General features: G+C 37.3%; 1 protein-coding gene across 2 annotated transcripts in view; it reads right to left on the bottom strand.

The window, feature by feature from the left end:
* The window catches only part of tiam1a (TIAM Rac1 associated GEF 1a), a 55,497-nt gene extending 37,096 nt beyond the window's left edge, over nucleotides 1-18,401 (bottom strand). Inside the window, exon 1 of one of the 2 annotated variants that reach the window (XM_079410203.1) lies at nucleotides 18,184-18,401. The gene's annotated coding sequence lies outside the window, so the exon portion shown is untranslated. The remainder of the gene's footprint in view (nucleotides 1-18,183) is intronic. The other variant, XM_079410202.1, reaches the window with a different exon arrangement.
* Between the last annotated feature and the right edge of the window lie 9,119 nt (nucleotides 18,402-27,520).

Here is a 27,520-nt window from a genome sequence, read left to right as displayed (position 1 = left end):
TCACTTTAGTCAGAACAAGATGGCGATGTACAGCAAGTACAGTTTTTTTTAAACTAATTTAACAGAATGATGTAATGATAATAGAAAGTGTAAATCAGGTGTCTTTTTGCTTTTTTGATGTTTTTATTAGGGCTGCAAAATGATTAATCGCATTTATTGTATCGCATATATTTGTACATCCAACTCAGCTAGTTTTAGCTTTTTGGAAACTCGGGCTCAAAGAAAATGTGCAGTGGTGTTCATATGCATTCAACTTGTAAATACAACCCTTCAAGCATTTTTTGTAGATTTCAGTCATTCTGGAAAATCAAAGCTGTATTTCAATGGAATAAGCTGCTCATGATGGCCGCCAACTTCTTTTCCACTGTCTGTTTCCCCTCTTAATGTGGGCTGTGATGGTATATAAGCATATGTGCGCTAATCAAACACAGATCTATTACCATCTGATCTGATTCCATTAAATAGCAAATCTTCAGCTTCGAAAGCATACTCCAGATGGAATATCTCAGCGAGGATCTACAGTTAAAATGTCAGTGCAGTCATAACCAAAAGGTTAGTGAAAATCGATGAGAAACCGTGATTCCGATGAGCAGAGTGGCAAACGTGAGTCAGCGAATGAACCGAGTGACCTGCTGCCCACTCTCTCTCCCTCCCTCCTACTCCTCACCTACGTGATGCTGGGATTCAGCGGTAATAATGTGTGATAAATCTCAGTGTGACTACAATAGACCCTATGCTAGCACAAACACAATGTGATGAATACTACATATAATAAAACTCAAAAACTTCAGATAAGATGCTCATATGTATTGTTGTTGTTTGTGAATGTGCTAGATGTTTTGTTGTCTTGGGGCCGGACGTCTCCTGCAGGGTGGAGGCAGGTGGAGAGGATGGAGGAAGGGTGTATGGTGGTGGAATGGCCTGCTGGGCTTTACAGTGTCTCACTGTGAAACTTTAATCACAGGCACTTAGGAGGACACCTCCTCCACTTCACTTCCCTCACCGTGAAGGATGTGCTAGCCTCAGCTGCGTTATTAAAGAGCGCACACACACACACACACACACAGAGCTCACACTCTCTGATCACATCTCAGCTTCCAATACTACTACAAAAAAAAAACACTATAAACAGATCTATCTATCTATCTATCTATCTATCTATCTATCTATCTATCTATCTATCTATCTATCTATCTATCGTTTTCATTTTTCTTTCTTTTTAAGTTAAGGTTATTTTCCATTTATTCCACTTTGTATTTGTTTGTATATCTACTTCTCTTTCTTTCTTTCCTTCCTTCCAACCTGTTCCCTACTTTGCCTTTAACATCATATTTTGTCTTTCCTCCTTTCATATGTCACATTTCTTTCTGTCATCTTCTTTCATTCTTTCCCGTCCCCCTCTTTGATGAATGTTTTCTCCCCCCATCCTCTCTGCAGATGAGCGTAAAGCTAATGTTTGGCCGTGAGGAGGGTGTGCATTGTAATGGAATAATGAAACAGACTGACTCTACTGAACGAATAGATCACCAGCACGAGTCCACTGTTAAAAAAGCTTATCATCACAGCTTTACTTTCTTTAGGCAGTCTTTAGCTTTCTTTAGTTACTTCACACTAATACAGTCCTACAGGTGACACAAAACACTCTCAACCTTCATGAGGAATATGGCAGCTAATAAAACACTAAGCTTCCTCTAGCTCTCAAAACTGAGTGAACAGATGGTGTGAAGCAAATAACGCTCTTTGAAACAAAATTCAAAAGTGGAGCGATGAGTCACAAAATATATCATTACTGAAGTATAATCATCTGAAATGTCTCCATTTATCACATTATAAATTATTAAGGCGCAGACAGGCCTGCTTGAGAACAACAATGGCAAAACTGCACCGTCAAATGAACTCTGATAAGTCAGCAAACTTAATTCAGTCAGATATCATAATATAAATATAAAAAGCACTGGGAGGCTCATATTAGTCATTTATCATGGAAGAGAAGATAGCGGAAAAGGATGCTCACTAGACAAAGAAAAGCAATGAGTGATGACTGCTGTAAGTGAGGGGGAAGCAAACACAAATGCATTATTCTCGTTCCCTAAACCTGCTCCCATTAGTCCAATACTTAGTCTTTTTGTTTCTGCTGCTTGTCTTTAAGGCCTGGGGCAAAGAGCAAGGTTTAAAATCTCCCCAAAGCCCAGCACTGCTGCACTGAGCTGAGGAAGACTACGGGGCTTTTAACTGCACACCCAGACAGACAGAAAGAGAGCGAGTGAGCACAGGAGAGACTGGATTAGAAATGCTCCATTGTTCCCTCAGATGGAATCTGTAATTTTGCATGTGCACAATCTACTCTTGTTAGTATAATTGAGAGAGCGCAGACAAAGACATAAGAATAATCACTGCCCACACTGTCTTTGTCTGTCTCTGCTGACTGATTACCCCATAGTTAGGGCCGTATAGTAGCATGTGTTCTATTTCATTTTGTTTCGATGATATAAAATTAACAGATTTTGTGAATACTGTAACAATTATAATTGCTATTATAATATGCTACGTTGTTTGGCCATTCGTTTTCTAAATACCATCTCAGTAGCAACCAAAGTAGCAAATATTACAATTTTTTTGTGAAAGTTTGATTAATTTCTGTGAATCAGTTCTTTCGAATCTTTTTTATTTTTTAATGCATTTATTCAGCAAGGACGCATTAAACTGAATAAAAGTCAGAGTAAAGATATTTATAACATTACAAGAGATTTATTTTTCAAAAAATTATGTTGTTTTTGAAGTTTATATTCATCAAAGAGTTTTGAAAATATTTATATAATTGTTTCCACAAAAATATTAAGCAGCACAACAGTTTTTTGATAATAAGAAATGTTTCTTGATCATTAAATCAGCATATTAGAATGATTTCTGAAGGATCATGTTACACTGAAGACTGGAGTAATCACATAAAAAAAAAAAAATGACATTTATGTGTTTATGATCAAATCATTTCAGTCTTGTAGAGCAGAAGAAACTTCTCTTGAGAACATTTTTAAATTTTACAGACACTATCTTACATATACATATTCACTCCTAACTAACAGCATGTGATGATTTTCTCATAATGACAAGTTATTTGTCTGCAGAATAATCTGAATAATAATATATCTGCTGAACATTGTGGCCACAGTTTCCGTGTAAATGTTGTCATGGAATCGTGAGTAAAATAAATACCAAAATAGCATATAATGTCACTAGCACAAAAATGTATCGCTTTGTTTTGTTTATATTTACAATCACCATGTCTCTTCTGACTGACTAGCAAGAGGAGAGGAAATAACTTGTTTGTTCCTGCCACAACGGCCACCAAATATTTTACTTTTAACACAGTCCCCACCCAGACACACTTCCCTCCAACACCCAACAACACCCAACAACACCCAACACGCACACACACTTCTCGGGTATCAGATAATAGTGTCTCTTTCCCTTAAGTCCTCTATCTTTGCCCTGACATCTTTTTTCTTTATCCTTTATGTGGTGTGATCTATAGGTGCACTTTAATTCTCTCTTTTATCCTTTAACCACCTTTGTTCGAACAAGAGAAAAACATTCTCTCTCTTCCCCTCCGCTCCGCTCCTCTGCTTTGTTTTCTGTTCATAACAAGTGTAATTCTGCCTAGTCAACACACCTAAAAACTATTTTACAAAAACATGCTGAACTGAACTTGAGATGAAAACCCAGCAGGTCAATTTCCAAACAGTGCTTCGAGTTTTCACAGGAGCTCCATAAATCTATTCCCGCTGTAACAGTGTTGACCTTTCTCTTTGTGCCAGGGAAACCAATTTAAGATCCCTCTAATAGTCCATCCACATTCACTGCAAATTGGCGGATGTCTCTTTAAACAATACCCGAAACCCTGAGCACCCAGAAACCCACCCTGCCCACGGGCGACTCTCCATATTTCTCGCATTTTTCCATGGATTCCTGACAGGGAATGACCAACTTAGCTTGAGATGAGAGGGTTTTGAAAGCCATGATGAAACACCCAGGAATAATGGAAAAGAAAAAGGAGTGACAGAGAACAAGAGAGAGCCTGACAGTGAGAGGGGTTAAGAAGAGTTTAAAGAGGAGACTTCATAAGAAGCTTATCACCACAGGTACTGAAGTATAGTTCACATAGTTTTGATACTTGCATGGAAACCTTATGCACACCAGGATGGGAAGATTAACATCACCTTTTCTCAGGAAAGAGGGAGAAAAACAAGCACCAACAAAGATCAGTGCAGGATCCACATATTATGTGTGATATTATCTTTGTCATAAATTTGTGATATGTTTTATATGGTTACTTGTTATATGCATTTATTTCATTTTTGCACAGCACTTTGGTCGACCCTGTCATTATTAAATGTGCTATAAATCAATAAACTAAACTTAACAAGGGTCCATTTCTTCAACAGGAAAATAATGTTGAATAAATATCTTCATAAAGTTTAGAAAAACTTTTATTTTAAAATTATATTACAGTGAAACAATAATAGAATAGAATAAATATTATATTACATTATATTTTTATATAATATAACGTTTTATAATTTGTTATTTACTATTTTTACTTGTATACTATTTTTACTTGTATTATAATTTGTTTAATAATATGTTTATTTAAAAGTTAAGGTTAGGGCATAATTTAATATTTGTCTACATTTTTTCTGTATTTAATGAAAAATGACCATATATTACCATTTTTAAATATATAATATAATTCATATTATATTATATTAATTATATTTTAAAATAATAGTAAAAGTTTATTTAAAAGTTTCCATAATATAATATATTTATTTTTATTAAAATTTTTCTTGGTTTAATGAAAAATGATATTACCATTTTTAAATATATAATATAATATTTAGTATATTATTATATTATATTACAAAAATAATACATTTTAACAAATCGAAGAGTAGTGAATATGTACATTACACAATAAAAATAATACAATTTTGAATGCATTGTTGTTGAGATTGTGGCACTTCCATACAGCTGACCCGAGTCCAGCAGAGGTCATTTCCTGATCTCATCCCCCTCTGCTCCTCATTCTTTCCTGTCACCTCTGTCCTATCCATAATAGTGTCACAAAGTCCCCCAAAGTGAAACATTTTTTCATCTCATATTCAACATCCTTATAAAGTCCAAAACCTACAATAGCTCAATCATTCATGTCAAACTACAAAAAACAAACAAAAAAAAAAAGTTAAATGTTTCTTCAAATGACAGACAAAAGGAAGTCCTATCATATACCCTTCAGCATGACAGCATCGGTAACCATTTCCATAGGACTAGCTCTGAAGACCTTCAAAGGACAGGAGATACGAACTGTCCATTAATCCAAATGAAGTGACAGGAGTCCCCATCATGTCCCTAGGCTCTTGACCGTGTCTGTGCTCCGCAGAGCTCAATGAACCTGTAATGAGAGACTGATGCTTCAAACGCAGACCGGTGCGTCAGACCTCCCCCCCCATCTACCTCAGACAGTCCGTCTTGGTTTCTAATATGGCATTATCATTATTTATGTGATTAATCAATTGCTTCTTTTATAAGAGCACGAAAACAAATATAGCCAAAAATAAAAATGTAACTTTTTTTCCACACTTAACATCATACAGTGATGAGTTTTGATCTAATGCTAAAAATTATATAAAAAAGTAAATTGGTTCATAGCTTTTAATCTATAATGTGACTTCATAGATAATCTGTCTGCCACCGGTCAGAGTGGAGGAAGATGGTGGCTTCCTCTGGGACCACCAGACCGCTTTCCTCTCTTTTGTTCAATAACGCACCATGACCTGGAACACCATGTTATCTCTGCCTTTCAGACGTGTTAATGATAAAGTGATGATGAAAGAAAGAAAGACTGAGGAAAGACTGATAATATACCAGAGTGACATCCCATGCTGATCAGCTTGACATCAAGTTGACAAAAAAGGTAGTTAGAAAAAAAAAAGATGAATTTCAATACATTAAAAAATGAATGTGTCAAATTTCACACAGTTTGACATCTGCATGGAAAAAATGTTCAGGGGTTTGTTCACATGCATACTGTAATCTACAAATGTAAACCTCAGATTGACATCAAATAATAGTATATCTGTGGCTGAGTTTCTTTCAAAATCCTTAGGGGGGACCTTTCAGATCTTTCTCTTTCAGAAGGCCTCTGACCTGCGGATGAAGTTGGATCAGGACTAGCCCTATCGAGAGCCTACCATGTCTCAAATAAAGCCCTCTCTAAGTGCAGCGGCCATACAGCATGCTCCTCAAAGGCTTTCTCATCTCCAACACAGAGCTTAACAGATCTCGTCCGCTGCTCTCATTCAACCCATTTAAACCTCTCTGGGGGGGGGGGGGGGGGGGGTCTGCTGTTCCATAATTACGTCGGTAAAATAATCTAACCGAGACTGACTGCGGGGAGCACATATAGACCCTCAGGAGACCCAAAAACACTTTCTCTCAATGTCTGAAGTCACATTCATCTCTCTGATCTATGCTTTTGCTGAGATATTCATACATTATTTTATTTTAAACATTTTTATTTTGGGCATTTATTTTTGTTTTATTCTATTCTCCTGTGTACTTGTCCTGACAGTGCTTTAGTAAAAAAAAAAAAAAAGACACTGCAAAATGACACTGCTGTCACTGAGATGCTTTACAGCTGAAACTGATTTAGATTCATAACTGATTAATTTTACAACATTAACACTGTTATTTTCCTGTTTATTAATGTGAAGCTGCTTTGCAACAATTTTGTGTAAAGCACTATATAAATAAATGTCACTTTCAAACAAAGGTGTTAAGATATAAAATAGAATTTAAAATAGAAATAAATCCATAATTCACACCTGATCCACTTGAATGTGGTTTGAAATCCAATAGGATTTTTTTATGTATTGCAATTAATTTTTATTTTATTTAGTTTTGTTTAATTTGATCATTTTAAGCATGACTTTCAAACAAAGGTGTTGCGATATTATTTTAAATGTATTCTTTTGTTTTTCTTTTCTATTCTATTCTATTCTATTCTTAAAGCAATATGTCCATAATTCTGGTCTGTACTTGTGTTGATAGCCTAGTGTCTTATGGCGCTTTTCCACTGCATAGTACGGCACGGTACAGTTCAGTACGGCACACTTTTGGGGGGTTTTCCACTGGGTACAGTACCTGGTACTTTTTTTAGTACCACCTCGGCCGAGGTTCCAAGCGAGCCGTACCATTACCAAAACGTGACGTGTAAACTCTGCTGATCACTGATTGGCCGGAGAGAATCGTCACTGCCTGCGTCATTGAACTTGCGGCACGAGACGCCACAGACCCGCTAGATTTAAATCAGCACAGCCAGCGAAGGATAGAATGAGCGCACCTTTTTTAACAACCAAAAAATGGCTGTTTCATTGTCTGTTGAGGAAGTACAGACGTTCCTCTCCTTGATAGCCGAGGAGATGATCCAGCGAGAGCTTGATGGAGCGACGCAAAATTAAAACGTTTTTCAGGAGTCACGGCAGTAGAGGCGGTGCAACTATAACGACACGTGAATAATCCCGCCCACTCTAAAGCGGTACTAAACTGCAGCTGAAACGCAAACCGAGCTGAACTGAGCCGTGTTGTGCCGTCCTGAACCGAGCCGAGTCGTACCACGCAGTGGAAAAGCGCCATTATTAAAGTCATATGCAACACTTCTACTTATCAAAAATCTATTTATTTTATTTTATTTTTTTCTATTCTATTATAATCTCCTCTATTATATGCTATATGATGGGAATATAGTGACTGTTATTTCCTAAATTCTGTTTGAATGAGCCACGTTCAAAGGCATTTTCATACACATTCTATATTAATGTGAGTTGCTATGTTGCTTGACAACAGTAAACAGTACTAACAGAACATCTGTGTTTTTTAATCCTTTTGCAGGTGCTGACATTTTCTACAAAGCACTAAATCACTTGAGACTATGCGTTACAGTGATTTTACCTCCACTTCACATCACCGCTTACCCACAGTGAAATCACTGTAGCACATGGCCTCTCATGGCATTTTGCTTTATTTTTTCAGGTGTGTGTGAGATTCATCATTATGACCATACTCATGTCTATATCCTGATGTTCCACACCCACACACAATTCATCGCCATCATCCTAATTCATCTAGATGCACCAGCCATTATCAGGTTAGAGGCAGTGAAGTTGGGGGAAATGGAGTGTAAATGGGGCTAATTTGTGTCCTCTGTCTGGGGAAAACGGAGTGATGACATGCAGGAAGAGAAGAGGAGGAGGAGGAGGACTGCAGATGGGTCCCCTCACTGATCAGAGGGGAGAAATGTTTGGCTGAAGGGCTCACGGTTTACACACTTCCAATGACACACTTGAACAAAGAGTGCCAGTCTGGGGAAAGAGAGAGAGAGGGAGAAATTGAGAGGGCAAGAGACAAAAGGATGAATGCGGATGAGCATGTCTGGATGCTGCTGTGTTCTCTTGTCTCATTCAAAGATAAAATATCAAAATACAAAGAGACAGCTTTTAAAACGCATGTTGAGGTCATCCTGGGAAAAGCCCCAATTTGTTCTTCAACTCTAATATATATAATAAAATAATCATGAGGCATATGAGACATCATAAATGTCCAAGGCATTTTATACAACCATATACATGCTGTGCCAGACTATCAGTATTTCCTACAATAGTGAATTTCCCATAATATCGGAGCATACATTACAGCTGCAGACACTTATGTGTGATGTTGCGTCATGTACTGATTAATGAAAAAAATACTTTAGATCCGATTGTTGCGACTGATACACATTTCTCAAATTCTCACATAAATTTATAAAATCAAAATGGTCAAATAAATAATAAAGTTTGCAACATTTAATGAGAACTCTAACAAAGCAAAAAAAAAAAAAAAAAAAAAAGGTTCATTTTAACAAAATAAATAAATAAAAAATTTACAGTCATATATATATATACACATATATAAAAAAATACTTTAGATCCAATCATTGAGACATTTCTCAAATTCTCACATTTCTCATTGCAACATAAAAAAAATAAGGTTACAAATATTATAAAATATTTTATAAAATTAAATAAATACAATAAAATGATGAAATCAATAGGTCAAATAAATATTAAAGTTTGCAACCTAATGAGGAACAAAATAAAACAAAAACAACAAAACAAAAAAGTTTCATTGCAGCAAAAATTTCACAAATTCTCGCTGTCCTGGCATTGCAGTACACTCGCAATTCTCATTGCAACATTATATAAAATAAGGTTAAAAAATAAACTATTTTATAAAATTTAATTCATATATTTAAAATAAAAGTTAAAAAGGTGAATTAAATAAAGTTTGTAATGTAATGATAAACAAAAAACAAAAAACAACAAAACTGGTTCAACAAAAATAAATAAAATTAAATAATTCACTACAATATATAAAAATTCTATATATTTTAATCAGATTTCTACCACATATGCATAACGTGTGTAAAAATGCATCAGGGAATAAATGTCTGAATAAACCTATTGATGTTTTTTTATTACAGAGAGTGTACTACAGTCAGATTCAAACCTGCGTTTACTGTATGAGCACCACAGTGCAACATAATTAGACACTGGATGACTGCAAAGCCAAGACACCAAAGTCATATCTCAGAGTGGAAAGAGTTGTAAAGATCAGTTTGTGCAGTCTATAGCACCATGGCAAGCTCGGGCTAAACAAATTCTCAGCGCACACATGGGTATCTTGTGTCAAGTGTTGTGTGAGAGAATGGCCACTAATGCTGGCAGTTCACACATCCAGAACGAGCACACGCACTTATAGCTTTGGGATTCCTTCTGCTGACAGTGAATGAGAGGTAGGATAAGACTTTGGCTCGAAGCCAACAGCTCTTCTCGTCTGGCAGGAAGCCCCAGTGGAAAGGAAAAGAGGGGTGGAGGAGGCACTGAAAGCCACAGCGGTGCTCTACAGCCCTTCCTCAGCACACCTGAGACCAACGGGCAGAAACTTCCACAGCTGATGAGAAAAACCTACAAGCCCTGACAGGACTGGAGAGAGGAAATGAGTGTGTTCATAAGGCCTCAAGCCATCTTTAGGATCTTAAAGAGACTTCATTTGGGAAGGAGGGGTAATCTTGAGTGCCGAGGTTCCATCATTCTCTCATTCTTCCACTCTCTTATTCTCAAGCTTCATTTTTTTGCACCTGCGTCAACAAGCAGAAGCTCACAAACAAAGTGCTCCTTCAAGAAATGAAGTGAGAGGGAAAAAAGGGCAGGGAGTTGAAAGACTTGAGCTTTTGATTTGGGCCCTGAAAGGACAGGAATGTCACACACAAACAGAAGAGAGACAGACAAACTACAAAAGCAAAGACAGAATGAAAGCTCTTTAGAAGAATAGCTTTCCGACTATTCATTGATTCATTTCTTTTTTTTCTCATTTATGTATCTCTCTCTCATTTTAAAGTCAAATTAAAAGTCAGAGGCTAACCAGTACTGCTGGATAAAACCAAGAGAGATCTGATCAAAAACAAAACAAAAGCACAAAATATTAGTTAATTGCATAAGGTTAGATTTAATTTTGCAATACAATTAAAGATATAAAAATGAAATTCTAAAATGAAATGTAATTCGTCCTCATTTGTAAGTCACTTTGGATAAAAGCGTCTGCTAAATTACTAAATGTAAATGAAATGAAAACAAACAATAAATAAAATAAATAAAAAGTTATTCTATGTTATATTGTATATTCTTATTGTTTGATTGCAATATATAGAAAATACGGTTTACTACATTATTCCATTCTCTTTTACAAGAAGTGGAACTAACTTTACAGGAACTGTCCATGCCCTCTATGAATGTATACTGGTTTGTGGTTATGGGTGAAGTAAAGCTAGATCTCAGTGCTGTATGATTTCTATACGGTTGGAAGGCAATGAATCTTATCTCTTCATCGTGTGTGTGTGTGTGTGTGTGTGTCCGCTAGTGAGACTCAGCCTTTAACCACAGAGACACAATAGAGCTATTTCTGAAGCACACGCACACCATCGGCCAAACCACTACAGATCAATACCCCATTACCACATCAGTGCCAGACACTATTTAGGCTCAATTCAGAGCTAGACTTACTGCTGACCAACCTGTCCTTTAAAAACCACCTCCATCTCACACACATCCTGCCAGCACACAGCCAAAAACCACTCACATACCCAACCATATACACCACAGATCTCACTTTCTCCCCCTCAGCAGGCTGTCATGTCCCACAGAAGGTGTCTGATCAAAGTGCGTCAGCAGTGAACACACTTTACCAGACTGCTAATGAGAAGGCTGCTCATTCTGCCAAAATACTGCAATTCATGAAACAGAAGTTTGTATTAATAGAATCGTATCTAAGCATTTCATTTAAATAAGTACAACTGCATAATATTTAAAAACAAAAACTTCCCTTCCCAGTCCACACAAACTATTTACAAAAATTTGTAACTAGGAGAACATTAACATATGATTGCCCACATTTACATATGAACAACCATGCCGTATAGAGTAGAGGTGGCATTAACTAAAACAGCCACCCGAATTTTAAAGGTCCCATGGCATGAAAATGTCACTTTATGAGGTTTTTTAACATTAATATGAGTTCACCTAGCCTGACTATGGTCCCCCAGTGGCTAGAAATGGCGATAGGTGTAAACCGAGCCCTGGGTATCCTGCTTCGCCTTTGAGAAAATGAAAGCTCAGATGGCCCGATCTGGAATCTTATGTCGTCATACGGGGAAAGGTTAGCTCCCCTTTCTCTGCTTTGCCCGCCCATGAGAAAATGAGCTACGACCGTGCGAGGCGAGCCGCGAGCGCAATGTTTTTTTTTCTTGAGAGACATCATGGCTTGCAAACGAGCGAAGCACTGTTTTGCGTCTGAGTAATAAACTGCACATATTAACAGACAAATTATGTTCATATTTAAAAGTCCAAACAGTCAGTAAGCGACAAGTGCTTGGAAACGCTGTTTTTAAATGATTTATTGATGAGTCTGCTGCTTAAAGGCAAACTGAAAGCGTTGCTTCTCTGCCGCTCGCTGCTCAGAACAGACGCCGAGAGAGGCGACACTGCGCCGGGAGAGTCAGACCTCCGCTCGCGTGGCCGTGCTGGAGACATCTTCCAACTGAATGATAAGTTTTTTTTTTTTTTTAAGTCGCTAGGTTTGTTATTATGTACCCGTTATGGGAAAAAAGCCAGTCTGAAAGTTACTAAACATTGTGCTAAAGTCGCGCTCGTGTGTGTGAGACGCGGGAGCTGATGGCAGCGGGCGGTGGATATTGTTGCGGTCCGCCCAGGTAAAGTCTATGTGTGGGAAACACTGACCGTATCCAGACACAATATTTTAAACTAACCATTCGTAGACGTCCTGCTGTAGCCGCTGAATTGCAACTTCTTCATCTGGTGCTTCTCCATCCGGATCAGATTCTGGGTCAAACTGAAAAGCTTGAACGACTGCGTGTCTACGAGCCATTGCAATACGTCCACTGTCAACATTAGCGCATGGTACCGTGGCCGCAAGCTGCAGGACACACACCCACCCTCCACCTTGCCCCGCCTCTCTCCTCACCATTAGCATTTAAAGCTACAGACACAGAAATGGCTCGTCCTAAGGCAAGCTCATTTTGGGACTGGCTCGTAGTGGCTGAAATTCTGCACCAAGGCTGAATTTCGGGAACGAGACTTCAGATACAGTACTAGGGACCACTTAGGCCTATATAAAAGCATCCAAAAAACAGCTTGTCATGGGACCTTTAATGTTTTAATAGAGATGTTGCGATGGATAGAACCAAGTATTGTTTGCATAACAATAGTATACAATGTTATGTTTATAAAAGGCCGGGACACACCAAGCTGACTTCAAAGAACTAGAGGTGAAAAAAGCCGACGATATTGTCTTCTCCCATTGGCAGTTTTGGACCAAAAAGCCATGCTTGAACACACCACACAGACTACAGCCGACTGCAAACTAAAACGTCTGTTCCGCACCTGCGTGAAAGGAATCAACTGTCTATATCATCAGCTATCAATAGTATGCATTAATCATTTAAAATAAGAAACCGAAATAGGGATATACAAGATATATATACCGGTGTATAACGTAAACAAAGCAGTGCTTGCTTACCATTTTAAATATCAGTTATGTTGTTAACTTTCTTCATTTTAAGCTGCTCATGTTGTTATGAAAATATTCGCATATCAGATGCTTTGGAAAGATCACGTAACATTAGTTTTAATCACTTTCGCTTTAATTCTCGGACACTGACTCGTTCGCTAAACTGAACATCCAATCAGAGTTCTCACTCGCACTGACGGCCCCGAAGCCGATTCAACATGTTGGGCAAACTTCTGCCGAAGTGAGTCTGACGAAAGCCGATGTGTGGAACTCGCCAAACACACGAGCCCGACAGACGCTCACTGACGGCCTGATGTTGGCTGATGGCCGACCGTTGGCTTGGTGTGTCCTGGGCTTAAACAACAGATCCTCTCAAAGAAGCATATATAAAGAAAACAAAAAAGGCCCCAAAACAGAGCCTTGAGGTATGCCGCAGACGATAATGAGTCACAACCTACTACCTTTCTACTTTGAATAGCATTTTAGCAAATATTTGTTGTTTTTAAATGTGCTAAAGCAATAATTGTTACCTAATTTTTGGTTCAACAACAACCTTGACTAACTTTATAAGTGAACATCATGGGTGGAAAAAAATAAAATCTACAGCAGAATATACAGAATTAGTTATAGTTCTAGTGCAGTTGAAAATAAATATTAAAGCCAGGCTTCAGAGATTGCATCTGTGATATTTTTAACGTCACATTGCCTGGAGGACTTACACCATCAAGCTAACAAAGAGAAAACGTGTCTCACTACGAAGAGTATAATCTTTCTCGAACGGGACCACGATGCCCCAGGCAGCAAGTGTGTGACTTTATATTATTGTAATCCTCTGACCCTGCTGTATGTAAAAGCCACAGTGAAGCTTCACAGCCTGTGCATTTGTTCTGCATGGAGCTGGAATCACAGAAAAAGCTTTTGCTGAAAGCAAGAGGGTGCTTTTATCCAATCCACACAACCTCTCCTCTGTGCCAAACAAGCGGAAGAGGCTCAACCAAACCTGCACCCGCATGTCACAAGGCAAGAATGAAGACACTCAGGTCTCTGCTTAAAAGAAAGCTAATTTGGAAAGTAAAATAGAGCAGCATGCAACAGCAGTCGCTCCTTTTAGACCGAGATCAGATCTCTTCCAGGTCAGTGGAGGATATTGAGAGAGCCAATCTTTTCTCCCTAATAACCGTGCTGAAGGGGAGTCTCTTTTGTGCTTTGACTGAAAAGATGTTAGTCACAGAGTAAGTTTGATTTAGCAGCATTAAAGGGATAGTTCATCTAAAAATTGTGTCGTCATTTACATGGAACACTATTTAATACAACGAAAGTTAATGGAGTCCAGAGCTGTCAAGATGCAAACTGATTAGGGAAAACTAAACTACAAAAGTATCGTAAAAGTGGTCTTCTGAAAGCTTTTGGTGAGATCTTCTTTTGTGCTCTCCAGAAGAAAGAATTCATACAGGTTTGGAAACACATGACGATGAGGAAATGATAACAGAATTTTCACTTTTGGTTGAACTGTCCTTTTAAGAACCGAGTGTCTCTATTCTTTGACACAAATTTAGCTGAGCAAATGGTTCACGTGGTTAATTCCCAACAACCCCCTCTCTTTTTATTCTCCCTATCGCTCTCTTTTTAACATTATTCTTGTTCATAGTCTCACTAAAGTCGTTAAGTGAATGAGTAAGTAATCTGGGGTTTGCCTGCAGCTGAGTGGCCAGTCTCAACAGGCTTGCGGTCTGAAGATCTTCGAAGATTAAAGTGATCTGAAATGTGTCAGATCAAGGCTTTTATTGTGAAAAGTAAATTTAAAATGGTTAAACAGTTGTGAATTTTCCTCAATAAATAATTGTTTGACTTAAAGATGCTTGATCTAGGTGTTAACAGTCCATTCACAACTTCCTGCACCCACTCTCTCACACAAAGCTCACATTACTAGAGTTTAAACGCACACATGCACGTACTTCCAGTTCCTATATCCAAACTTGCATCGCCACTTTGTTTTTCTTTTTTCTTTGGAGGGAGGAATCATTTCCTTATGGAACGGGACTTCTGAAACAGTGCATTTGTGTGTGAGCCTTCCTGCCTTGGGGTTAGAAATGTCATTTTTCTGGTTCTACAAGATTTAGACCAGAAGAGATGCCTCTTGTATCATTATGAAAAAGCATGACATATACAAACGTCAGCAAGACCATTTACACACACACCCTTACTTTAGGCATGTTCCTATAAACAAATTACAGTACTTAAGGAAAAAAAAACCCCACTTCACTCAATAATGTCCCATTGCTCTCCTGCCTTTAACAGAAGTTAAAGGTAAAAGGTGAGATATTGTGACCTTAGAGGAAATGTGTTCTTCTAGGACATTTTTAGAAACCTACACTGCCCACACACACACACACACACACACACACACAATTTGTGAAACAAAGGAACAAATGTATGTTTCTAATTCATTTTTTTCTCCCATTACCCCCTCCTCATCGCCTCCTGTGGGTCTACGCTTAAACAACCAGTCAAGTGCTAATATTGAAAGAGGAGGACACGCTGCATTAAGAAACAGACATTAGCAGGAGACAACGGGGAATATCTGTCAGGTCTCGCACATACACATCTAACATGAGGATTATAATATCTCATACAATACAGACTATTCCTGGTGGGTTTACAGAGGACACAACGTCACAGATAATCCATAATGTTATGCATTTCTTGTTTGATCCTTTCTGTCATTTGGTTTCTAGGTTATGTGTATTCATGAACTGTCAGTGAGAACAATGGCTGTGTGTGTTTGATCGCAGCATGAACAAAAAAACTGTATGAAACTACTTTAGAGTATCTAACAAGTTTGGATATAAATACCTTAGAAAAACTCAAATCAATTTTTTCTAACCTCTTTGAAAGAGATCGAATGCAGGTGCAACAGAAATGTGGCCTTAATGTCTTTCTATCTTGCTCAAAGTTTGCTGTTTGTTGTTTTTGACTTTTGATTAATGTCCTTACTAAATAAAAGTATTAATTTCTTTCAAGTAAAAAAAAAATCTTACTCACACTTAATTTAAATGGTAGTGCTCTCTCTCCCTCCTTTTTTTTAGTTCTGACACTCTTAATGAACACCAAACCTCGCCTTTCTCTCTTTATCTCCTCATCTCTTTCATTAGCTTCATTAATGTGTACTTTAAACATGCTGTGGCAGTGCTGTGACCCATTTAAGCTGTATTTCCTACAGCTTACACATATATAGCTTCTCTACCCCCCACATTTCACCCTGATGCCCTGTGCTTCAGTGGGGCAGAAGGAGGAAGAAATGGCCTGAGGGTCACAGTGAAGCCATTCTGTTACTTAGTTCCACTTAACACACTTAAAGAGCGAAGCAAAACAACATGATTGCCTTCCTAAGCCTTCATATACATACACAAACACACCTCTATACAAATACAGTATTAGACCAATAAAGTGTTTAAAATACATGTACATGGATACTGACACACACTCATGCTTGAACACACGTCCCATTTCACTTGAATAACCAGCAATTATCGCAAGGTCTGCAATTCCCAAAGAATCTCCTGTATTTTACATGTTAATGTGCTTTTTGCATTTCTTATGCCCAGTATTTGAGGAACAATCCTGTCTGCTACTTATTAAACCAAACTACTGGGCTCGGAAATCAATTTGTCTGTGTGATAGCCCTTTTTGAAGGAAGGAGTGTGTTTATTGAGTCTAATCCATAGATTAAACAGCGTATGACGGGAGCAAGACAGGCGCACATGATAAATTCCAGATATGAGCTCTTAAAGGAGACAGGTAGTCTCTGTCCAATCTGTTTCTGAGGGGGACATTAGTGACACGGTGTAGGAAGAGTGTGGTTTATTGTTTGCGGTGTTTGCTCCTAGACTGAAGTATGCCGGAGTCTTTGTTTGGCCCGTATGAGTTCCTCCACAGCGCACTCTACGGTAATTCATTCATAAAGCCACTAGACCGCTGGGAGACCTCAGGCGACCGAGGAATCTGGCACCCCGTGTGCCATCTTTGTCTGACTGTGAACAGCTGAGACCTGCAACAGTGACCCCCTGATCCCAGACAGACCAGTATAAATATTAGTGGTCCACTGTATCTAGGTCTTTCTTTCAGGTTTGATTGTCTCTTTACCTTGCTTGAACACATTTTAGGTGTCTTTATACAGTATGCCATCTTTTATCGTATTTATATTTCACTTAAATGCTGTCTGTTTTCTTTTGTAGAAAGAAAACTCAGCTCAGTTGCTTTTTCAGTCATCTCATCACAATGAATCACATTAAACAGAACTGTAGACCACACACACGCCTACACAAAAACACACACTGAACTATCCTGGAGCTGCTCTGGTGGTTTACACTAAAACTTTTAAATGAGGCACATAATTCATGAGGTAACACAGCAGAACTTAACCAGGCTGCAATTTCAGACAGACTCTTACACACAGATCTGTTGACAGATCTGAAAATACAATACATTCTGGTAAAGCATGTTGTCACTCAAGTTTTCTACTTATAAAAATGCTAATACTGAAGATAATTTGTGACGGAGCAGCAAAAATAAGAGAGCAAACTTGGACGATTTACTCCGTTCAGTGAGAAAATTCACACGAACACACAAAGGCAGCATGTGAGAGAGAATATACACTGACGGATCCTCCTCCTTTGCTTCCAAACATTTCTATCTGGATGAGGAGTTTTTATGACCACAGAACCAGTTGTTTTTAAGATCTCTCAAAACAAACTCCACATTCACACTTAAATACACTCGGCATATTGATTGTCCAACAAAGGCACACAACACAGACTTTTAAAGCCTCTATGGCGAGTAAACCTTATTAACCAAGCAGTGTGGCATTTATCACTGTCAGCCGTCCACTCGAGCACAGTCCCAGGGGACCCAGAGAAAGTCCAACAGACAGACATAAATGTCCAATTGCAAAGACATTTGGAGACAGTAAAACAGCATGGAAATACAGTTGATAGTGTGGCATACCTCAGAGGTATATCCCAGGTTCGTTTTTGTTCCTCAAAGTATCCAAACATCAGGAGTTTGAATGTCTTCTAGCTCAGTACATACAGGTAATGTCTCCGCCAAGTACTGGCTGTAATCCTGCACGTCCGTGTCTCTTGTCTATCACAACTCCACAACACACTCACTCCAACCATGTGAGGATGAGTCTGTCCGCTGAGAGCGCAGAAATGGGTGTGTGTGCGCTCTCTCTCGCTCTCTTTCTCATCCATTTGCACAACCCTCCCCGTTCCTCCATTTGCTTCTCCTCCCCCTCTCCTTCTCACCTCCCCCCTCGCTCTTACCCCTCTCCTTCTCGCTCTCATTTCACCTACTCTAGATCAACAGTATCTGCCAGCACACAGCCCGGGTCTTTGCCCCTAAGCTTTGAGACACCCCGTTTCCTTTTAAATTGCTTGCCTGTGAGCTCCTAAGATAACATACTTGTGTACACAAGACCCACACAAGCACATACACACATAATACATGTCATACATTTTAATTATTTTACTATAAAGTATATATAAAAAAAAACTTTAAAATACAATTACTGTTAAAAAAGTTGTGGTATTATGTATGTAAAATAAAATGTAAAAATATGCATGTGTTAGGTATTATGAGAGTAAAATTATGCAAAATAAAATTAAAAAGCAAAATATAAGTAAACATTGTGTTGTGGTATTAAGAAGAGGCAAATAAAATAAAATGTGCACATTATGTTGTGACATTATGTGAAATATAAAATAAAATAAAATAAAATAAAGTCAAACATTTTTCAAATTTTGTTTCATTACAGCATAGTATAAAATAAAAGGTTAAGGTTTAAAATGTAATACAAAAGGGTCTTTTTATGTGCATGTACTGATGCTTGGGAAAGCTGTATGTGAAAAAATGTCAAAGTATTCCCATGTCACATCTAATGTCCAGCTCGTGTGTTTTATTTTTAATGGTTAGATTTTTACAAAGACAAGTATTTTCATTGTTGCACTGAATAATCAATACTAAGATATACAACAATACAAGCTACTGAACAAATTGAACTTCTCCCTCAAAACCTAATTTTAATTTGTGTAAAATTAAAGGTGTCTAGCCTGTCCAAAGTCCATAACACACATTACAGATCAGGCCTATAGAGAGAAACTTCCTTTTTTTCTGTGGATTTATGGCTGAAAACAGAGATGTTTTGCAATGTTACAGGTCATATCCGCCTCTGGCTAGTATATCAATGGGAGAGGGGGGCGTGAGAAACTCCGCACTGATCCTAGTTGTGGAGATCAGGGATTTAACCCACGGCAAGCTGCTAGGAGCCACCACTGCAAAGAACTGGTATTATTATTTCAGAGACCCCACTGTAAACACTGGTCAATGAGTAACTAGTGCTTACAAACCTACTGAATAGAAACCAAAGGTGTATGCATGCATGTACATTCCTTAAGTGTTTCCTCTACAGTTTGCCACAGAACCAACCCCTTCATGCTGTTGTGTCACAGTACAGAGAGTTTGAAGTTAGGAATTCTATTGAAAAAGAATATTAAAGTTACAAACTAGTTTACTATATAGATTTACACATACACAAACACATATACACACACACACACACACACACACTCTATATACCGAAACGTAAAGCTTATGGCTTCAAAAGACTTTAATTGTACTTTTGTGGTGCTTTTGAATTCTTTTTAAAGATTTAACTCTCCAGTCCCCATCTTTTGAAAATGCAAGGAAAAGATTTACTAGTATCAGGGGCGTTTCCTCCGAGGAGGCAGTGTCTCCTCAAAAAATTGGATGAGAAAATAATTGATATTACAAACATAAATCACAAATATGACTAAATATGGCATTAAAAGTATAAAAGTCACTCGTTTTTATAAAGTAACGCTGTCAAACAGGTAAAGTTACAGCGGAGGCTTGCCTCCCTTCGGTCCACAGACTTAAAGCAGAGACCCTAAAGCGTGCGGTGATGACTTTTCTGGAGGCTCATTGAAATGAATGGGGGAAAGTCACGTGATCGGTTATGATTGGATGTGATTGGTTGCTGCAATAAATCCCGCGTCTTGTTTTCGTGCGAGCTCTCGGCCTGAATGAAGAAAATGGCGTTATTGACTAATTATAAACTAAGTAAACAACTCTCCTGCTTAGATACCACTGCTTTGTGTCACGTCAAAATAAAACTTGAAATGGTCTGAAAACGTGATGACTGCGTCAGTTTTGAGTAAGCATTCAGTGTGATGAAATGAAAGAAATATCTTTGTGTCTGTGGCAGTATTTACATTGCTTTTATGACTATGACCCGAATATAATTTGACTATTAAAAAGAACAGCTGAACATCAGTTCACAAATAAAAAATATTGGTAACATTTTACAATAAGGTGTCATTTAATATAACATGAACAAACAATGAACATTTATTACAGTATTTAGCCTATTAATCTTTGTTTACATTAGTTAATTCAAAGACAGTTCATTGTTAGTTCACGGTGCATGAACTAATGTTAACAAACACAACTTTTGATTTTAATAATGCATTAGTAAATGTTGAAATTCATTAACTAAGATTAATAAATGCTGTAGAAGTAGGCTATTGTTTATTCTTAGTTCATGCTAACTAAAGTAGTTAACTAATGTTAACTAATGAAAACTTATTGTTCACAGAATATTGTTCAAATTGTTACTGCCTTTAGTTATTATTTTGGAATAAATATAAAAATGCATAAAACACTATGAAATGATTAGTATTAAAATTATTAAATAAAATACAAAATAATATTAATAAAATACAAAATATAATTATATTTGTTCTCTTTTTTTATGTAATATTTATTTACCAAGGAAAATGTGACAACATTAAGTGTAACAGACACACACTATATATATATATATATATATATATATATATATATATATATATATATATATATATATATATATAAATATAAATAAAACTGCCTCCTCATTTTAAAACACCACCGCACGCCACTGACTAGTATATAATAATTTAGAGATTTTAAAGGAACATGCATCATTGCAAGACACCTGATAGTGTGGATTCTCCTGAAATCCATTTTATAACTGCTTCAGTACTTCACCGACCGTGAGAGCCGAACATGTCTCTGCAAGGAGAAGGGCGTGGAGAATTAGATGATGTCCCGTACTGCTTTTCATCACCTAAACTTCCTCTCAGAACAAAGCTGACACACCTTCACTCCTCAGGCTGTTGATGACATTCACACAACAAACAGGCTCTAAGGAATTACAATGGTTTGTATCTGACACACAAGAAGTGAATAGAATTAAAGTTTGGTGATGATTTACCCACAAGCACAAGTTCTTCCCTAAGCACAAGTGAATTCCGCTAATCCATTGGCTGAATATCAGTCACTGTTGACTGCCACACTACAGCGATACGATTACAGAAGGCATGGGCGAGTTTAGACAAGCACACAGAATAATGAGTCAAGATGTGAGATGCTCCACCTGTATGCTGTTCTCCAGTGTCTCACACATTGTCAGTCAGATCACAGGTCTATTATTCCCCGACCCTCTCACAAACACTCACAAGCTCAAATACACATACCTAACTGCTATCACAACTTCAGCACAAAGTTATTCCTGATCAAGAAACAACATGATATACTTTATGAAATAAGATGCTATATATGTTTTTTGAGACCAAATCAGCATATTAGAATGATTTCTGAAGAGCCCCAATGAAGTCTATAGATCCAAAAGTCTTGCTTTTTTTTCATAACACATTAAATATGTGTGTACTCTTGACTAAAGTCTACTGCTTCTGCTCTATATATTTCCTACATGAGACTTGCAGCTGATAACAAATCTCATTGTGTTTTCACAGACGAGTAAGCTGAAGCTGGTTTTAATCAGAATTCACAAACGGAAAGAAAAGAAGCTACTATAAGAAAACGTCATACACAATAGAGCAGGTAAGACTGCCATTCTCTGATCTTCATTTACTCAAACTCTGATAAAAGGTGCGGGGCGGCTGAAGGGGATAGAAAAACTACATTAAGAATCAGTTTAAGATGACAGGGGGAGATTGAGAGAGTAAAAGAGAAAAATGGTGAAAGGAAAAGGGGAATGATAGAACACCACCCCACCTCTCTGTCCCTTTTTCTTTTTCACTGACTTAAGGCTTCTGATTGGCATGGATTATTCATTTGGTCTGTAAATTGTGTACAGCTGTAAATGTATTATTTATCTTTAATGTTTCTTATACAGTATAACATATATACACACAGTTAGGTCCATATATATTTGGACACAGGCACAATTTTTATTATTTTAGCTACTGACCAAAACATATATTTACATTACAATTATATAGCTTAACAAGCATACTCTGAGCTTTAATTTGAGGGTATTCTCATCAAAATTGGAGGAAAGGTTAAGGAATTGCAGCTCTTATACGTACCTCCACTCTTTTTCAAGACACCATAAGTAATTGGACAATTGACTCAAAAGCAGTTTTATAGACAGGCGTGGGCAATTCTTCCGTTATTTCTACATCAATTAAGCAGATAAATGCTCTGGAGTTGATTCTAAGTGTGCCATTTGCATTTGGAAGCTGTTGCTGTGAATCCACATCATGTGGTCAAAGGAATTCTTCAGTGAAACATACAATTGTTAGGCTTCAAAAACAAAACGAATCCAAAGAGAGAAATCAGAATTCAAATCAGAGAGATAGCAGGAACATTAGGAGTGGCCTAATCAACAATTTGGTACATTCTGATAAAAAAAGAAAGCACTAGTGAGTTCAGCAACATGAAAAAGCCTGGCCGTCCATGGAGGATAACAGTAGTGGATGATCAGAGAATCCGGTCCAAGAGGTAGGTGTGTCACTGTCAAAGTCTACAATCAAGAGAAGACTTCTCAAGAGCAAAGACAGAGGGTTCACCACTTTGCCAAAAAACATCTAAAAAAGCCAGACCACTTCTGGAAAAGCATTCTTTGGATGGCTGAAACTAAGATCAACCTGTACCAGAATGACTGGAAGAAAAAAAGTATGGAGAAGTCTTGGAGCATCTCATGAACTGAAGCATACAACATCATCTGTGAAACATGGTGGAGCAGTGTGATGGCATGAGTGTGCATGGCTTCCAGTGGCACTGGGTTACTGGTGTGTAGTGATGACGTGACAGAAGACAGAAGCAGCTGGATGAATCCTGAAGTGTATAGGGATATACTGTCTGTCCAGATTCAGTCAAATGGAGCAAAGTTGATTGAGCGGCGCTTCATAGTACAAATGGACGATGACCCAACACATACAGCAAAAGCAACCTAGGACTTTTTGAGGGTAAAAATAAAATAAAATTCAATCTCCTGATTTCAACCCGATTGAACATGCATTTCACTTGCTGAAGACAAAACTAAATGCAGAAAGGCCCACAAACAAACAACACCTGAAGTCAGGTGATGTCCATGAGTTCCAGACTTTTAAATTGTGTCAGTGTTCAAATATATATGGACCTAACTGTGTGTGTATATATAATGCATGTATGTGTGTATTTTAATTGAATATTAAAAAGATAATAAAAATAAGAAAAATTAATAAGAAACATAACATTATGCATCATAATGTTTTATTTTATTTTATAAAGTTTCTCTTATTATTTTTATTAGTATATCATTTATTTTCATATTCATTTTTTGTTTTATATATTTTTTATAATATTAATGTTTAATTTTAACTTAAATTATACAACATGATGTTTCTTTTATATTTTTAATATAAAAGTTATATTTAGTATAAAAGTACTTCCAGAATTTAAATTTCGTCACCAGATGTTTTCTCAGACTTTTGTAAAACATTAGTGTGTGAGATTTGCGTGTCCATATCTAGATCTTATTCTATATCTAGTTCCTCTTTCACATTCTTTCCCGTAAGCCACACACCTGCTGACATTATCAGCTCTCTTATCTTTGACTCTGCAGCGTGAAAGTGAGGTGTCACTTAAATATAGGACATATATATATATTTTATCAAGCACCTTACCATGAGACAACTCCCTCATAGTCCATACACAAATACATGCTGAAACAGCACACAAAGCTGCAGGTGTTTGGGACTAAGTGTCTCAACTAAACTGCCCGAGTACCCTCCAAACCTGTCAGTATTCTCTTTACAATTACACAGACCACACACAAGGGTAGATCATGCCGTCATTTGTGCGATAAACTCCATTGCTCTGCCTGCAGCAAGGTTGGCATGGTCAGCCTGAAGCTACAGAGACCACCTGGATAAACAAATGAATAAATCATCTCAAGAACACCTGTGACTACAGCCACAGAGCGGCTACAGGGAGTCTGAATCACAGCATGAATTCTAAAAACAGAAACAACTTATTAAAAGAGTTTATCATCACGGAGAACATGAAACATGACAGTAAGATGTGCCATTTGGCATTTCCCAATCTTTATTTATGGGTATGACGCCGTTATATTACATAATATAGGCCTTTAAGCATTTTATTTTCAGTGGCCAGTGAAAAAGAAAACTGAAATACATTTTTAGTTCCTTGTTAGACAGTAAGGATGAGAAAAAAATATACAAACGCAAATTAATATTTCATTCTCTGATAAAAGACAGAGTGTGACGTCCCAGGATGTGACTTATCAACTGATAACAATGATCTGTGCAAACAAAGTCCCTCTGAACATTAAGAACACACAGAGAGAAGAATAAAGACTAGTTATCTTGTGTATAATGATTGTTGTACAAACAAACCCTCTGTGATGTGTTTACAGTGACATCTTGTTAGGTTTAAATTCCAAACAGGAACATTTAATCACAGGAAATCATGTAATTATTTAACTTAAAATTATTATTCATTACACAATAACAGCTTTTTATGTAAAAAAGTAATATTGTGAAATATTATTGCAATGGCAAATAACAGTTTTCTATTGAATATATTTTGAAATGTAATTTATTCCTGTGATGCAAAGCTGAATTTTCAGCATCATTACTCCAGTCTTCAGTGTCACATGATCCTTCAGAAATCATTCTAATATGCTGATTTGCTGCTCAAGAAAACATTTCTTATGATCAATTTTGAAAAACAGCATTTTCACTGTCACTTTTGCTCAATGTATTGCATTCCAGCTGAATAAAAGAACTGATTTCTATTTTAAAAAAAAACCATAAATTCAAGGTGGAAATTTAGGATTAATTCTGTCTAAATCTGGCAACAGCAAAGACAAGATGGCAACTACACAAAGAAAGAAAATTATTACATTAATATATACATTTCTAATATGATTGTGCATATTTAAGGGCTGTAGCTGAGAATGCAAGAATAATATTCATGAGCAAACTGTACATTCCCTCACATTACCGCATATTAGATGCAACTTTATAGGCAGAGTGATTTCTCACGAATTACACAAGCTCCAGTTAAGCTCAGCAAAGCTGATGGGCATCTTCTAACCAGACATGCTAATGCAAGAGCACTGCTACATTATTACATCTGACAGTAAGCTGAAAATGTGGGCCAAGTCTATTGAGGGCAGAAAACCACTGGTTTCAAGGGTCTTCCTTCTCTGGGAGATGTATTATGAATGGGATGAGTGCAACAACCAACAAAGGGACGGATGGAACGTGTGTTTAGATGTGGAAGAAGAAAAAACAGAAAGACTGAGGATGAAAAATGAAATTCAGGGAGAGGACCGACAGAGAGGTGGATAATGGAGAAGAAGGGCAGTGAGGGCAGGCGGCGAGAAAGAGCAAAAAAGGAGAGAGAGGTGCGGAGGTGACCCGGGCTACACTCATTAGGCTGGATGCCCAGACGGAGTGTCCAAGTGCTGAGATTCTCTCCGATTTACATCAAAGCCCCTGGGACACAAGTCCAGGCACCAAATCGAGTCAAACGTTCAAGTGATGCAGAAAAAGAGAGGTCTAGCCAACTAGGGGTTGAGAAAATATTCATTTCGAAAACACACACGCCAAGATGGGCTTGTGGGACTTGACCAAACAACATCACAGAGCAATTTCTGTTCTAAAATTGAAATATGCAAATCTAATCAAAATGAATTTGAGGGCCCGGTTGACTTTGATTGAGGTCTTCAGTGTGACGTCTGTTAATCTGTGGGAAATGTTGTGTGTACGCTCACTGTCTGCTTGATGTAAGAGTCTTGTAATTTGCACGCTGACAGTTTACTGCCTGACAGATGGATCATGGAATTTTATATGGAATATTCTGTAATAGAGGGTTCTGTACACTGTAGAAATAAATGTCCTGGAAGAAAATTAACAGTACTTTTCTGTTAACTTTATGGATATTTCCTTCAACCCTAAACAAAAAACTATGCAATGTTATTCAAAAAACGATAAAAAAATCAATAATGAAAATTCCTTCAAATCGACACGTTACATGTTACTAGAGTCGTGTATAGGAACACTAGCCTAAATATTCACTACTTCTCATTTTATGAGTTACTATTAAATAATAGTTATGCACAATCAATAGTCAGTAGTTACAATAGTAGTCAAAAGTGAAAATAAAGGCATTTATTATGTTACAAAACACCAAAAAAGAGCACCAAATCAGCATATTGGAATGGTTTCTGAAGGATCATGTGACACTGAACTTGAGTAATGATGCTGGAAATTCAGCTATGTATTACAGGAATACATTACATTTTAAAATTAGGTTAAACATTAAAATAGTAAGCCGCTATTTTGAATTATAATAATATTTCACAACATTACTGTTTTTATACTATTTTCAATCAAATAAATGCAGCCTTGGTGAGCATAAGAGACTTTTTTCAAAAACATTTAAAAATCGTTGACCCCATCTTTTGAACAGTAATGTACAAAATAAACTGTGCTCTTATAACCCAGTCACACTATATTCATAAATGAAGACCAACATAAAAGTTGATAAGTCAGACCAAGAAGTGAATAAAGCTAAATTGAACGAATACATAAACTTGTAAATCCAGTCTGTGATTCATGGAGGCTGAATCAGCACTGTAAATGTGAAAATCTTCAAAATAGCATTGACAGCCAACACTGCTTCAGATACAAGTGTTGTGTTTTGGGATGCACTAATGGACATAGGAGTCGCCATAATCTCCCCTCATCTAAGCAGAGGACACTGTGATTAAATTTCATTTTCGAAGGAAATATCCAAAAAAAAGAAAACTCGGTAACGTCCCCTATGTTTAGGAATAAATACCAACGCTTTGTGTGCGAACGTCAGCTCCAAAGTAAGTATCACGCATTTGTTTTCCAAATTGCCCTTCTGAAAGAGCTTCCTGGCACTCTGTAAGGCTAATTGCTAAAGCTATCATTGTCTC

The sequence above is a fragment of the Barbus barbus genome (assembly GCF_936440315.1).
Source record: "Barbus barbus genome assembly, chromosome: 47".
Lineage (NCBI taxonomy): Eukaryota > Metazoa > Chordata > Actinopteri > Cypriniformes > Cyprinidae > Barbus > Barbus barbus.
Note: the sequence above shows the minus strand (reverse complement) of the source record. Positions and strands in the feature narration are given on the sequence as shown.